This window comes from Aptenodytes patagonicus, chromosome 2 (genome assembly GCF_965638725.1).
Source record: "Aptenodytes patagonicus chromosome 2, bAptPat1.pri.cur, whole genome shotgun sequence".
Lineage (NCBI taxonomy): Eukaryota > Metazoa > Chordata > Aves > Sphenisciformes > Spheniscidae > Aptenodytes > Aptenodytes patagonicus.
Genome location: NC_134950.1, coordinates 73,236,292 through 73,248,678, shown reverse-complemented (window position 1 = coordinate 73,248,678; position 12,387 = coordinate 73,236,292). Strand labels below are relative to the sequence as shown.

Genomic DNA, 12,387 nt, shown 5'->3' with positions numbered 1-12,387 from the left:
TATTTAATTGTTAAAGGAGAGATCACTTTGTCCTAAAGCTTTAATTAAATTAGATGCTTTTCAGATGATTGCCAAGATGAAACAGTGCATTATGAACATTTGCCACTGCAGGAGATTTCTGCTTATTGAAAGACAAAAGGGTAATTTCATCTAGGATTGTTGCAAACTGTACGAGTCCTTCATACTGATAAGGGAATTCTCCCTCTTTTAACCTTGATATGTACTGTAGTAATGAATTTATGACTCTTTAAAGTCAGTCACATCATTAAAGTGGGGATATGATGTTAACACTGTCAAGTAAATGATAAGGATGAAAATTTATCTGCACAACAGTTAAAGAGATCAGAGTCAATACCAATTTGTCAATAACTACCATTGCTTTAAAAAGCAAAACTAACATGATAAAAGTAGGCAGCTATGGGTCTTTATTGTATACCAACTGGAGTTTGCATATTTCCGATAACAGTCTTCACATGGCAAAATGGAGTTTTAGGAAAACTAAATATCCTTGACACTGGGCTGCTGAGGCACCTAAACTATAACTCCCATGAGATATCTCCATGGTAATATGGAATCCAAGTGTTTCATTATCAATCCAAAATATTTCTAGTTTGGGGCAAAATGTTCCTGTATTGCAGTTTTGCCTAATTATCTGAACATCTGCCAGAGATCAGAATCCTGTTTTTTGATATGCTGTAGACACTGTAGTCATGCGTATATCTCCCACTGAAAACACGTCACAGCAGTTTCCTTCAAAATATAGTACAGCTATGCATAATGTATGATAAGACTAGAACGATGTGTTATGTGAATCAAAGTTTTAATGTCCTAGTTTTCCAGATATTATTATCTATTCACTGTGTTTTAAAGGAGCTCTGATTAAGAATCATGTCAGCTGTGACAAGCCATAAAGCCAAGCAAGACTTTCAGTGAGAACCTGAAAAGACTCTCTCTGAACATGCTTTAATATTAAAATCAGTATTGGGGAACCTGGTTCTTACTTTACCAGGGAGAAGAGGATTGCATCAATAGAATCCTACTTGCTGACAACATGTTGTCAGCGAAGATCTTAGGGCAAGGAAATTCAAAGCACAACAGATTTTCTCTTTGTGTCTGACAACGGCAGTTCTTACTCAAATGGTTGGTCTGTATTTGCTTCTTTGTATTTGTTGACCAGGTGTCCAAAAGACGGGATGCAAAAGTTCAACCCTCCCTGCCACCTTGGGACATACTGCTAAGTAGCTGAATGCCTGGCTTGACTTGAAGTCTTATCTGCCTCCTTGCTCGGCAAAGCATAGAAATGTCAGCAAGGCTGTTTAAATAGAAAATAAACAGCTCAGCTTCACACCTGAGTGTAATCCTGTTGTGGGACTGGACCCTCTCAGGCTACCTAAAATATTTCCCTTCCCCAATATCAGACTACTGGAGTCTACTTGAAATTTTAGGCTAAATGCAGTTCTTACATAGGCTGCAGCCTTGTGGACATTTCAGCCATATCCTTAGTTGATTACTGTCCAGGGTAGACACCTTGAAATAGTCAACAGTGTGTCTGATGCTAAGGTTATGTCTACACAGTGAGGGAAGTCGTATCTAGACTAAAATAGAAGTGAAAATCAAACACCTTGCTATTTCCGCAGGAATATTGGGAAGGGTTCTCTCAATAATGTGAGATGCTCTTCTGTTTTGCTGTAGGGCAAGATGTGACTGCTTAAGCAGGAATGAGGGATTTCTGTTGTTCTTGCGATCGTGTCCAAGAAGATAATGAAGGAACAGATTTGTGGAAGTGCTTTTAGGGTCCCAGGCATGGAACAAGTCTGAAATGAATTATTTTAGGTACTTGGGTAATTCTGTTGTCATGTTGTTTCCTTTAATGAAAGCTATGTACTGAGCAGTATATTATTGAGTGTATTTATTGAGCAATAAACAAAATTTATTTGATAATTTCTGTATTTTTATAGTTGATGGTAACGGCAAAGAAAGAGAGCAGTGCAAAACTGTTTTACATACTTTGAATGATTGAGAATTGATTCTGTTTTATTTAAAAATTTTAAGTATCATTAAAGTAGTAAGCTAGAGAAGGTGCTGTTTGGCTGAGTGCTTTACTATCCACTAGCAAGGCAGCTGATAAATCTCTATTGAAAAATCATTTGAAAACCTAATACATTATATTAGTGCTTACTGGATTATGGATGTTCATTGTTCACTTTTCTAGCTGTATTTTTTTGCACTACTGGGGACAGTAAAAGGAGAAAAGGTCTGGTGGGAGTGCAGGAGCATGATGGTCAGCATGAGGGTCAGGTTGAGAAAGTGGGAAGAAATCAGACCATTGAGGGCACATGCATAGGTTTCCTTATAGATGTGAGCAGAGAGTCAGCATGATGTCTGCATAAACAGCAAAGGAAACGTGCATATTTTAAATGCATTCAAGGCTGACTTTTCAGTCTGAAGTTACTGCAGTTTTGCATACGCTGGCTGAAGGGAGGGAAGTTGACAAGTCACAAGACAGGCTACAATAACATGATTTTTTTTTTTCCCCTGGAGAATCATCCTGATTTTGAATGGGATTGACTTTATGCTTTTGGATCTATCCCAGCCCGGAAAGGATGAATGGACAGACCAGTTACTTCCGTGGCTGCACTGGATCTCTGTGGCTGCCACGACCCAGCTGCAGCCTGGGCAGAAGGGGGTGGCAATCAGAGGGCTGGGAGCTGCTCTGAGGGCACTCCCGTTCCGGCAAGGGGAAGGGAGCCCTCAGGGGAGATAGCAGAGAGAGTGCTGGAGGACACTGTAGTGGGAGATGCCTGCAAAATAAAGGAGCAGACCCATGCAATGGGGAGGGATCAGGAAAAGCAGGCACTGCTTAACGCCCAGTTTCTCATTGGAAAGGGTGGGCCTTGCTGCACCATCTCTGCCCTTGCCAAGTGGCAGTGCTGGAGCTGAGGCAGAATTGACAAGAGCGAGACAGTCAAGGAAAACCTGCCCTTCATCTCCTGCCACCTTCCCTTCCTCCTGCTGCCCTTGCTCATGCCTGCCCTCACTAACAGGAGTAAGGCTGAAGGGCGAGACATGTCCATTCACTCGGGGAGGTGAACCTCACATATCAACAGCACTGTGTGGCTGTTTTTGTCGGAAATTGTGTGCAATGGGACCTGGGCTGGGCAAGGGTAACCTAGAGTAGTCTCTGAATCTGAGTATAGACAGAACCGCTTGTGACAGTCTGTGGAGAAGATTCTCCAAGGCCACTGAAAATGCCATTAGCTTGGACATCTGCTTGACAGCTGACTTCAGCTGTTAACTGAGATACCCACCTTTAAAGAGCTTGCCTGCCCATAGCATGTGAAAGGCTGCATGGGAGCTGCAGTGCGGTTGCTTTTGATGCCTTCTGCCAACAGAGGGGAAGGCACAGTGCACTCTCTGTTGTGTGTCACTTTGCCTTCCCTCTGCCCGTGTCCTCATTCCTCTCCTTGCTGATGATGCTCAGCAAAGCATCATCAGGGTTAGACAAAGTTCGTGTGGATTCAGTGGGCTGTCCTTACTGGCTCCAGACTGACTGAAAATGCTGCTACCCAGGGAAAATTCTGCAGAGGAATGGCTCATGCCTTTCTTCCCCATGCCACATTGTCCTGGGGCTGCACAAAACAGCACAAGCACGCATACACTGCATTTAGCTGGTTGCAGAATCTAATGCCAACCATCCTGCACTGTATAGTTGTGAAACGTGGGAAAAGCATACTGTTTGCCATGGTTTGAGAAGAACACCCTTTACATTGAAACCTGCTGAAACAAGTGACTTCTGTGAAAATGGGCTTGTGACCCTAAAGCAGTCACGCATACTCACATAGCAAATTGGACTAACCCAAATAAAAACATTAATATGACTCTGGGGTGAGAGGATATTCAATTTGTATAAATATTATTCTTGCACATGCAGATTGGTGCCAACTTACCACATTGATGGGATTTTGTGCATAGTCTTCGCTTGCAAATAACTGCACATGCCAACTCTTTGTTTGCAAATTTGGAAGTCAGCTGAAAATTGAGCCTTAAGCAAATCTATCTTCATAGCTATGTACTAAAAAAAAAAAAAGTCTGATGCCCTGTATAATGCAATGAAGAAGCTCAGGCAGAACATTGATCTGCACTGACAGCATTTGTATTTTTTTATAGTTACCTCTATGCTGGCCCTGTGATTCAGTATGATGTGGGTGAGATGCTTGTACTAGTACACAAGAAACCCTTGAACATGGAAAACAGTACTTACTAAAATAGATCATGTTCCCAAGGGGAAAAGAGCAAAATGACATGAGATTTGTAGAATAAGGAATAACTAAAATTGCCCAATTATTTAAACTGAGGTATTTTTCTATCAAAAAAAGATCTTGCTGAGATTCCGGAGCATAATTTACAATAGGCATTTTGCCTGCAGTTCACAATGTAAATATTTTATATGATCTCCCGCACTATTAGAATAATAGAGGTAGTGTTATTTAATCCACTCCTGGCAAAGCAGATGCTTGCCAGAATGCATAAAACACTCAAGGAACTGTTTTTGTTGTAGGTGAAACTAGTTGGTAGAATGATTTATCTGAAGTTAGATTCCTCATCATGGAAGTGGATTTGATGATGCTTGTGAGACACAGTTTAAGGTTGTGTTGAAGGCTCATAAAAAAAAACCCCAAGAAAACTTAGTTGATGGAAATGTTGTTAACAACAGAAGAATGAAAAAAACCTCCCTAAAAGGTAAGCAGGTAAAGCAAGAGTCTTGGCTGGGTAGGAGGGCAGGGAGGGGGCTGGGAGACATTCCATGTCTGTGAATTCTTTGAGTTGGACTTAGTAGAAATTGTGACCACAGATAAGTGGAATTGAGTATGTCTTTTGACAAGTGGTTGCAAGCATGGGAACTACAAGCCTTAGCAGAGAGCATGCAAGTGCTGTGATTTCTGCGTAGCAGCCTCAGAAAGTGTGTTGCAACCCAGCAGGGATGGAGAAGTTCGAAGTTTAATAAAGCTTTTCCTAAAAATACAACCTTTGCAGTGTATTTTAATGCCTCTCGTGACAGTCATTGTCTCTCTTATACTTTACTTGCAGCACATCTTTCAGTTACCTATAGCTGATACACTCTGACTACAGTCCTTGGGTCTGAGGTGGGTATTTGGGTGTCATAGGAGTTAGGGTAGGTAGTCCAAATACTCTTTTTCTAGCTTCCATTTCTACAAAGTGGAGGGGAGATGAATATTGATTGTCAAGCACCATAATTTTGCAGACTTGAACCAGGGTTTAGTAATCAGAATGGCATTGTTGCTAAAATCCTATGGAAAACATTTGATCCTATGCCTTTTTCCCCTGAGATGATTGTGCCTAAAGCTGTTATGCATAGGGAATGATAAAAAGATGACCATTTGTTGTGTGCATTTGTTATGTGATATGCTATGTCATTCAGCACTCTTCTGTTTATTTACTTTATTTTTCATGCTTATTGTAACTTTTATTAATGTGTTTGATAATATGGCATCAGCTGCAAGGCAGAAATATTTAGTCTGTTGGGGTTTTGTTAAACTTTTCAGTATAGATTAAAAAGCTTCAGCAGCCCCTGGATGGATAGGCTTGAGTTGGAAATCTACGTGTGAGTAACAAATATTATAATGCAGATGAGCCAGACAGGAGAAAGGGAAATTTATAATAAGGGACTGCTCTGGCAGTATTAATCTGCCTCATGTAGACTGCGTGATGAATCATCCCACATCGCCACAAGGACTGCTGCTGCTGCTGCTGAGCTCTGCCAGCAAGTGGGACAACAAAAAGTGTGTATGGAAGGATGGAGGGGAAGGCACAGGCGAGGGATTAGGAAAGGGACAAAGAAAGAACAACTATTTAAAACTGGACATCTCAAGCCTGGCCAGTAGTTTGTGTTGTATATAATTCAGGCAATTCATTGGGTAAATCCTTTCATGTGCTCCATGAAATGCAATTTGCTTCCATGGCCAAGCATGACAAAGGTTTCACAGAATTGCAGTTGGCATAGAGCTCTTCCAGGATAGTTAATTCAGGGCCTGTGAGATTGCTGAGGCGTCTTGTCAGAATGTTAAATAATCACACAATGTCACGAGGGAATATCTAATTAAGAGTCCAATTTCTCAAGGGTCTGAGTACCTGTTACGATGTGCCGAGAACCCTTAATTCCCACTGACAATAGCGGCAGCTTAGGGTGTTCCCAGCAGGCATTTAATAGGATTGTGCCCTTACTTCATTTGGCTGGGGTAAGTCCAGGCCAGTCAGGTGAAGCAGCAGTAATCAAACAAGACAAGATAATGACAAATAGGGTTACATCCCAGCAGGAACTTTATTACTTGCAGATGATGGAACATATCCTGGTGTGAAGACCCTGTAAAAATTAGGGCCAGATTTAAGGGTGCACTCTCAGGGGTTAAATTTGTGCCTTTGAGAAAGATCCACCTGTACTCACCCCATGCAAAAGATCTGTAAAAGGCAACATGAATCCTTTATCAGCCCAGACTATCATCCTGTGGGAACAAGTAACAGAGTTCCCATCCATGGCTTGGTCCCAAGGACTTCAGTGATTTAGATGACCTCATGAGGGTTGTCTGCCTTACAAAGGCAGATAGCATTTCATCCGGTGTTTGGGAAGCGTAAAGCTTGAGTAGAGTCATTTCAGGGAAATTTGGGTGCTGAAGTTCCCTGAGCAGCGTTCTTGGTGTGACTCAGGAGATAAAACAAAATTTGAGGTGGACACATGGAGACTTATCAGTAAGACTTTTTTCCCTTCTTATACACCTGCAGCTATATAAAGGAGAGGAATGTTAGATGCAATCAGAAGAGAATAGACATTATAGTTTGGCTTATGATACTTCTCTTAGGCGGAGATGAAGGTAGAAATGGTGTTCTTTTTTTGGTATGAAGAGGCATTACAAAAGGAATAAATGAGAAAGGAGCATGGCATTATGTTAAGCACTTTTGGGAGAGTGAAAAGTTAAAATCAATCTCTGTGTTTTCAGGCTTTTAAGTGAGGAATAATGCATTAGACTACCTGATTTTATTTGATTTGTTGGGAAACCAGAGCTGCTGTGCTGTTTCTTGAACAGAATTGCAGGCTTCATTTAAAGAGATATGCAAAGCGCACACATCATTCTGAAAGAGATCAGCATAAACGTTTTCTATATCATGAGTAATGTTTACTGGAAGAAATCAAATTACTGTTACACAGACCATCTGTTTTCTTTTCATGCAATCATGTAAGTGTTTTAGGACAAGCCATCCTATTTAATCAGTTGTAAATCTCTTATGGGAAGGCACTGTTTTCTGTGATAAAATCTATTTTTATGATAAATGTAAGAGTTTTAAATACTGGTTTCTTCTGCATAAATATAGTGTACATATTGTTCATAACATAACGAGTAGGGGTATACAGCATTAGTTATTATCTGTCAAGAACTTAATTTTAGGGCTTTTTGGGTAGCCATTTTTGGATATTTGTTGGATCTGCAGCTCTTTGGTGTTCAACTATTATAGCAAATAACATGAATAATACAGTCCATTTATAGCCTGGGAAGTTGCTTCCTACCTACATTTAATAAATGTAGTATACAGGGTCTCTATTTTGTAGTATGCCTGCTGTGATAAAAGTGAATACTAGGGAAGATGATTGTCCGTTGTCTAAATGCTTACACTTGGAAAGACTGAAGAAAAAAAGGCATGGCTTCTTGGAAAATGACCCTGTGGAATGACATTAGAAAAACTTGAATTTATGGTTTAAGAAGAAGACAATGATGGAGCGTGAGATTTACTTCATGTTTAAGGGTAGCACATTCATAGATGTATATAGTCCCATACATTTTAGTGGATGCTTAATTGAGCCTGCCATTTTATTTTTTTATCATTTCTGTCAGCTTCCCTGATTCGTATGTTGTCTTCGGGTGCACATAGGTTGCTCTTGAATTCAGAGGGAGCTGAAGGTCTGCATCTTAAGCAAAGTCTCCTCTGATTTCAAAAGAAGCTGTGTGCGTGCAATACCAGAAGTTGTGCTGTACTGTATCAAATGCCCCTGAAATAAAAGAAAGGAACAAGCAATGTAAGTAACACAATTGGAAATTCCCTGAGAAGGTTGGCTGTCCTTCTCAATGAGGTCGGCAAGCCTGAATTTTAAGTGCTGAGACGCTTTTAAATCAATGGTATTTTGTCTGAATAATTAAGCTGCTTACTCAGGCTCAAAGAGTGTGCGGTGCTAAATTCTTCCTTTTTCTTGGGTAAACATGAAGAGGCAAAGAGGGAGAAACAGATGGAGCATGCACCTGGAAAAATGATAGTGCCTACACTCTGGTGCCATCCCATGGTACAGAGGAAGCTTTCTGCCTGGGGAAACAGCTGGTGAAATGAAAGGTCCCTGTCAGTCCTCTTGTGAAGGCTAGACTCAAGATCTCCATGTCCCATCTATTCCCACTTATTATAGTGTCACTTGTGAACTGCCAGTATGTGGCACAGGGAAAGCTGCCTACCAAACTGAGCTAATCAATCCTAGCACCTACCTAGACTTAGAGCTTACCTAGGTCAGTCAAGAATCTGATGAGAACTACGTCATCAGTTAATCTTCTTTTATTGGTCTGCATTAATTCAGTAAAAGGAAAAAAGCACAACAAGGTGAATGGGTTACAAAATCATAGAGGTAATAGAGAGTGAAAGATTGTCCTGGTTTCGGCAGGGATAGAGTTAATTTCCTTTCTAGTAGCTGGTACAGTGCTGTGTTTTGGATTTAGGATGGGAACAAAGTTGATAAGGCACCCATGTTTTAGTTGTTACTAGGTAATGCTTACACTAGCCAAGGACTTTCTAGTTTCCCATGCTCTACTGACTGAGAAGGCTGGAGGTGCACAAGAAGCTGGGAGGGGGCACAGCCAAACTGGCCAAAGGGACATTCCATACCATGTGACGTCATGCTCAGTACATAAACTGGGGAAAGCTGGCCAGGGGGGGCCGCTGCTCGGGGACTGGCTGGGCATCGGTCAGCGGGTGGTGAGCAATTGTACTGTGCATCACTTGTTTTGTGTATTATTATTATCATCATATTATTATTATCATTTTATTTCAATTATTAAACTGTTTTTATCTCAACCCACGAGTTTTTCTCACTTGTGCTCTTCCAATTCTCTCCCCCATCCCACCGGGTGGGGGGGAGTGAGCGAGTGGCTGCGTGGTGCTTAGTTGCCGACTGAGGTTAAACCACGACAAAGATAAAATAAAAAATAAAAATGCGATTAGTAGTGGTCTAAAAGTTTTACCCCATTAACAGTATTTTCTATTCAAATTCAGCACCTCTTCTTTCAGAAAAGTATTAAATATGAGATAAATTGTTACTTTTTTCCCCCCAGTTTTTCTTTTTACTTCCACTTTTCTTTTATTCAGAGGGGAGAAAACCGCAGGCAAATTAAGTATTTCACAGAACCACAGAATTGTGTTGGTTAGAACAGACTTCTGGAGGACATCAACAATGTCCTAGTCCAAGAGAGACAAACTTCAATAACATTTCTTTGGGCCTTGTTCACTTGAGTTTGGAGTATCTACAAGGGTGGAGATTCATCAGCCTCTCCCAGCTACCTGTTCCTCAGTCTTCCTTTTGCTGTCAGTGTTCCCCTAGAAGCTTGTCTGGTTGCTCCTCAAGTCCCTTACCAGTTTCAGGTCCAACTGAGGTCTGGCTTCCCTAATTTCATCCAAACAGGCCAGAATAAGGAAGTTCTGCACTGCTCCCAAGTAACCCTCCCAGCCTCTTCATCCTCTGCCTGTCCACACTGCCCTTCTCCTGTGCCTGCATGACTTTCCACATGGCGAGCTGGGAAGTCCCTGTGCACTGGGAAGACTGTCCTCAGCAAGCAGCTTGCTCTTCTGGGCCCCTTTGCTACCTTGGTTTTCAGAAGACACATTTCAGTTTGAGCTGTCAAAAAAATTGATGCAAATGTTGGGTTTCGATTTTTCAGGTCATCCTTCTTACTTCCCACCCTTCCGTCTTCACATCCCCAAATCTTTTTCAGCAAGATATAGCAGTGTAATCTGAAGGATATCAAAACATTGTAGTTCCACAGGTTTTCTTTTCTAGCATGATTTTTCATTTGTATGTGAGTAAATTTACTACAGACTTTTTTTTAAGTGTTTGCTTGGAAGTTGTCAAGTATTTTGATGTTTTTTCTGGAAATTTTTTTTTTTTTTTTTAGCCAGAGCTTTGGAACAGTCACCATGAGTTGTCTAACAACTTCAGTAGAATAGGCACTACATTTTCCAGTTGTATGGTCTGTTTTTATCCAAGAAAGATGTGTTGATGTATTTACAATTGTCATAAAAGATATTGGACTAGTTCTAAGAATAGTGAATGCTAACACTGTTGCTTGGAAATTATCATATTTTTATTATTAAGAACTAATTCAGCAAAATTACTGAATTTGCTTAGTGGTAAAGAAAGTGGTAAACTATGAGTTACTGTTGTCATAGTTACACTGTATTTTGATATAGTAATTGTGTTCATCTAAACAGTAGTAAAATAATTTGCTCAATGAACAATTATAATGAATATCTTAAAAGTACAGAACTCCTGACTCCATTTTAAGTGCAGTAAGTAGAGAATACTGCTGTTTATTTTAAGAATTTCTTGTGTCTGCAGTGCTGATTACACTGAAGTGGGAATCAATGACAAGGTGCCATATAGGAGACTTTATTTATAGTAGCTTTATAACTGATCTAAAATGAGACAATAGATTTTGATACCCATGACCTTTAATAGAAAAATCTCTGAAGATAAGTTTGCAATTTCACCTCCAAAGTTACCCCTGGTGAAAGTCCTTTGTGTTTTAGGCTTTGTGAGGCAATTAAAATAATTACCCATTCCTGGTTGGTTTCTTTTTTTCTGAATTATTCCAGTCTCTTGGCTATTCAGTTGACAATTCAGAAAAATTGTTCAGGAGAGCTCTGAAATCCTCTAAGTTAGACATTTGCCCATTTCTGCTTTTAATAATGTTCTTAAGTGCAGTATATTTGGGGGTTTGTGTGTTTGCTTTTCTCCACCTGAACCACAGCAACGCAGTGGTCATAGAGGATGTGATTTGTGTGTACGTTCCCAATTCTCCCCTTCTGCTTCTCTACCAGTTGCACCGATTTTCTGAAGGAAATGGAGCAGAAAAGTGCCATAGTTGATTATCATGCTTGACTTTGAACTGGTCTCCCATAACTCCCTTAGTGGTACAGGGAGGAAAAGAGGGAAACAGAAGTGCTCAGTCACCATTCTGAAATATATTTAGGTCTGACCAGCTCACCCCTAAAGAGGAAAAGTCTATAGGTGTTGAAAAAAACCCCACAAACCCAATGAATAATATTTAAGGAAGACATTCTGGAGTGAAAAGCGAGTAGAAAAAATAGTTCAGAGAAGGTACAGGGAAGAGAACATGCATAGAATGACGGTATTGAATGAAAATCCAAAAAGGATCATGGTCACATGCATTTAACACTGATGAAAGAAAAACATATTTGAAATATGCAGAATTAACTAGTAGAATTGATTGCTATAAGATACTGTTGAGTAAAACACCGGAAACTCTCCTCACACGTATTATCTCTTTGCAACTAAATAGGGCAGCATAAAAGATTCTGGCACTTACTAAGCAATGATCCCCCCAGACTGCTTGTTTGGAAACCATCTCTTGGGGTTTTTATTCCTCAATATTGGCTACTGTTGAAGGCAGGAGGTAGGAAATACTTGAATTACAGTATGATTGGAAATGATTGTTCCAGTGCTTTCATATGCCACATTTGGTCTCTATGTCCTCTCTGTCACAGGAAACCATCTTACACCCAGAGCAAGAAACGTACATTCCTTTGGCTGTCCCTTATCTCTAAGGGACCTGATGCATGAGTGGACTAGAGAAAGGAAAGACAGAAAAACTCCAAAGACCTACAGATCATCTTGCTGGCACGGTGAGTAAATGTCCTGGCATCTCAGTCTTGAGTTGTCAGGTACACGAGTGATCCTACTTTAAGCGTTGCCTCAGGAATTTCCTCTCCAGTAATTTTTGAGAAAAAGATGATAAAAATGTCTCCTGTTTCCAGGTCTCTGACACTGGTGCCCTACATGTGTTCAGAAGTACCAAGACAGACACCTCCTATATTTCCAGTTTAAGCCTTGAACATGCATTTAATAAAATAGACAGTTCTGTGTCATGGTTTTTTTTTTTTATGTACGTGGTGCTGTTAAGACCCTTTTCAAATTGAGTGTGTGAAACAGAAATATCTAACTATTACTGAATCAGTCCAAACTCCTCATGGTTCAAAAAGAGATCCAAAAGAGAAAAGAAAGGAATAAAACTCATTTTCCGAGTGCTGACGGTACTTAGACTC

The 12,387-nt window shown here is 40.4% G+C and overlaps 1 protein-coding gene across 2 annotated transcripts in view; it reads left to right on the top strand.

Annotated features, from left to right (window-relative positions):
- Positions 1–12,387, top strand: part of LOC143156555 (poly(rC)-binding protein 3-like) — a 548,870-nt gene that overhangs the window by 97,856 nt on the left and 438,627 nt on the right. For both annotated transcript variants that reach the window (XM_076330213.1, XM_076330217.1), the window contains exon 2: positions 11,830–11,967. The gene's annotated coding sequence lies outside the window, so the exon portion shown is untranslated. The remainder of the gene's footprint in view (positions 1–11,829; positions 11,968–12,387) is intronic.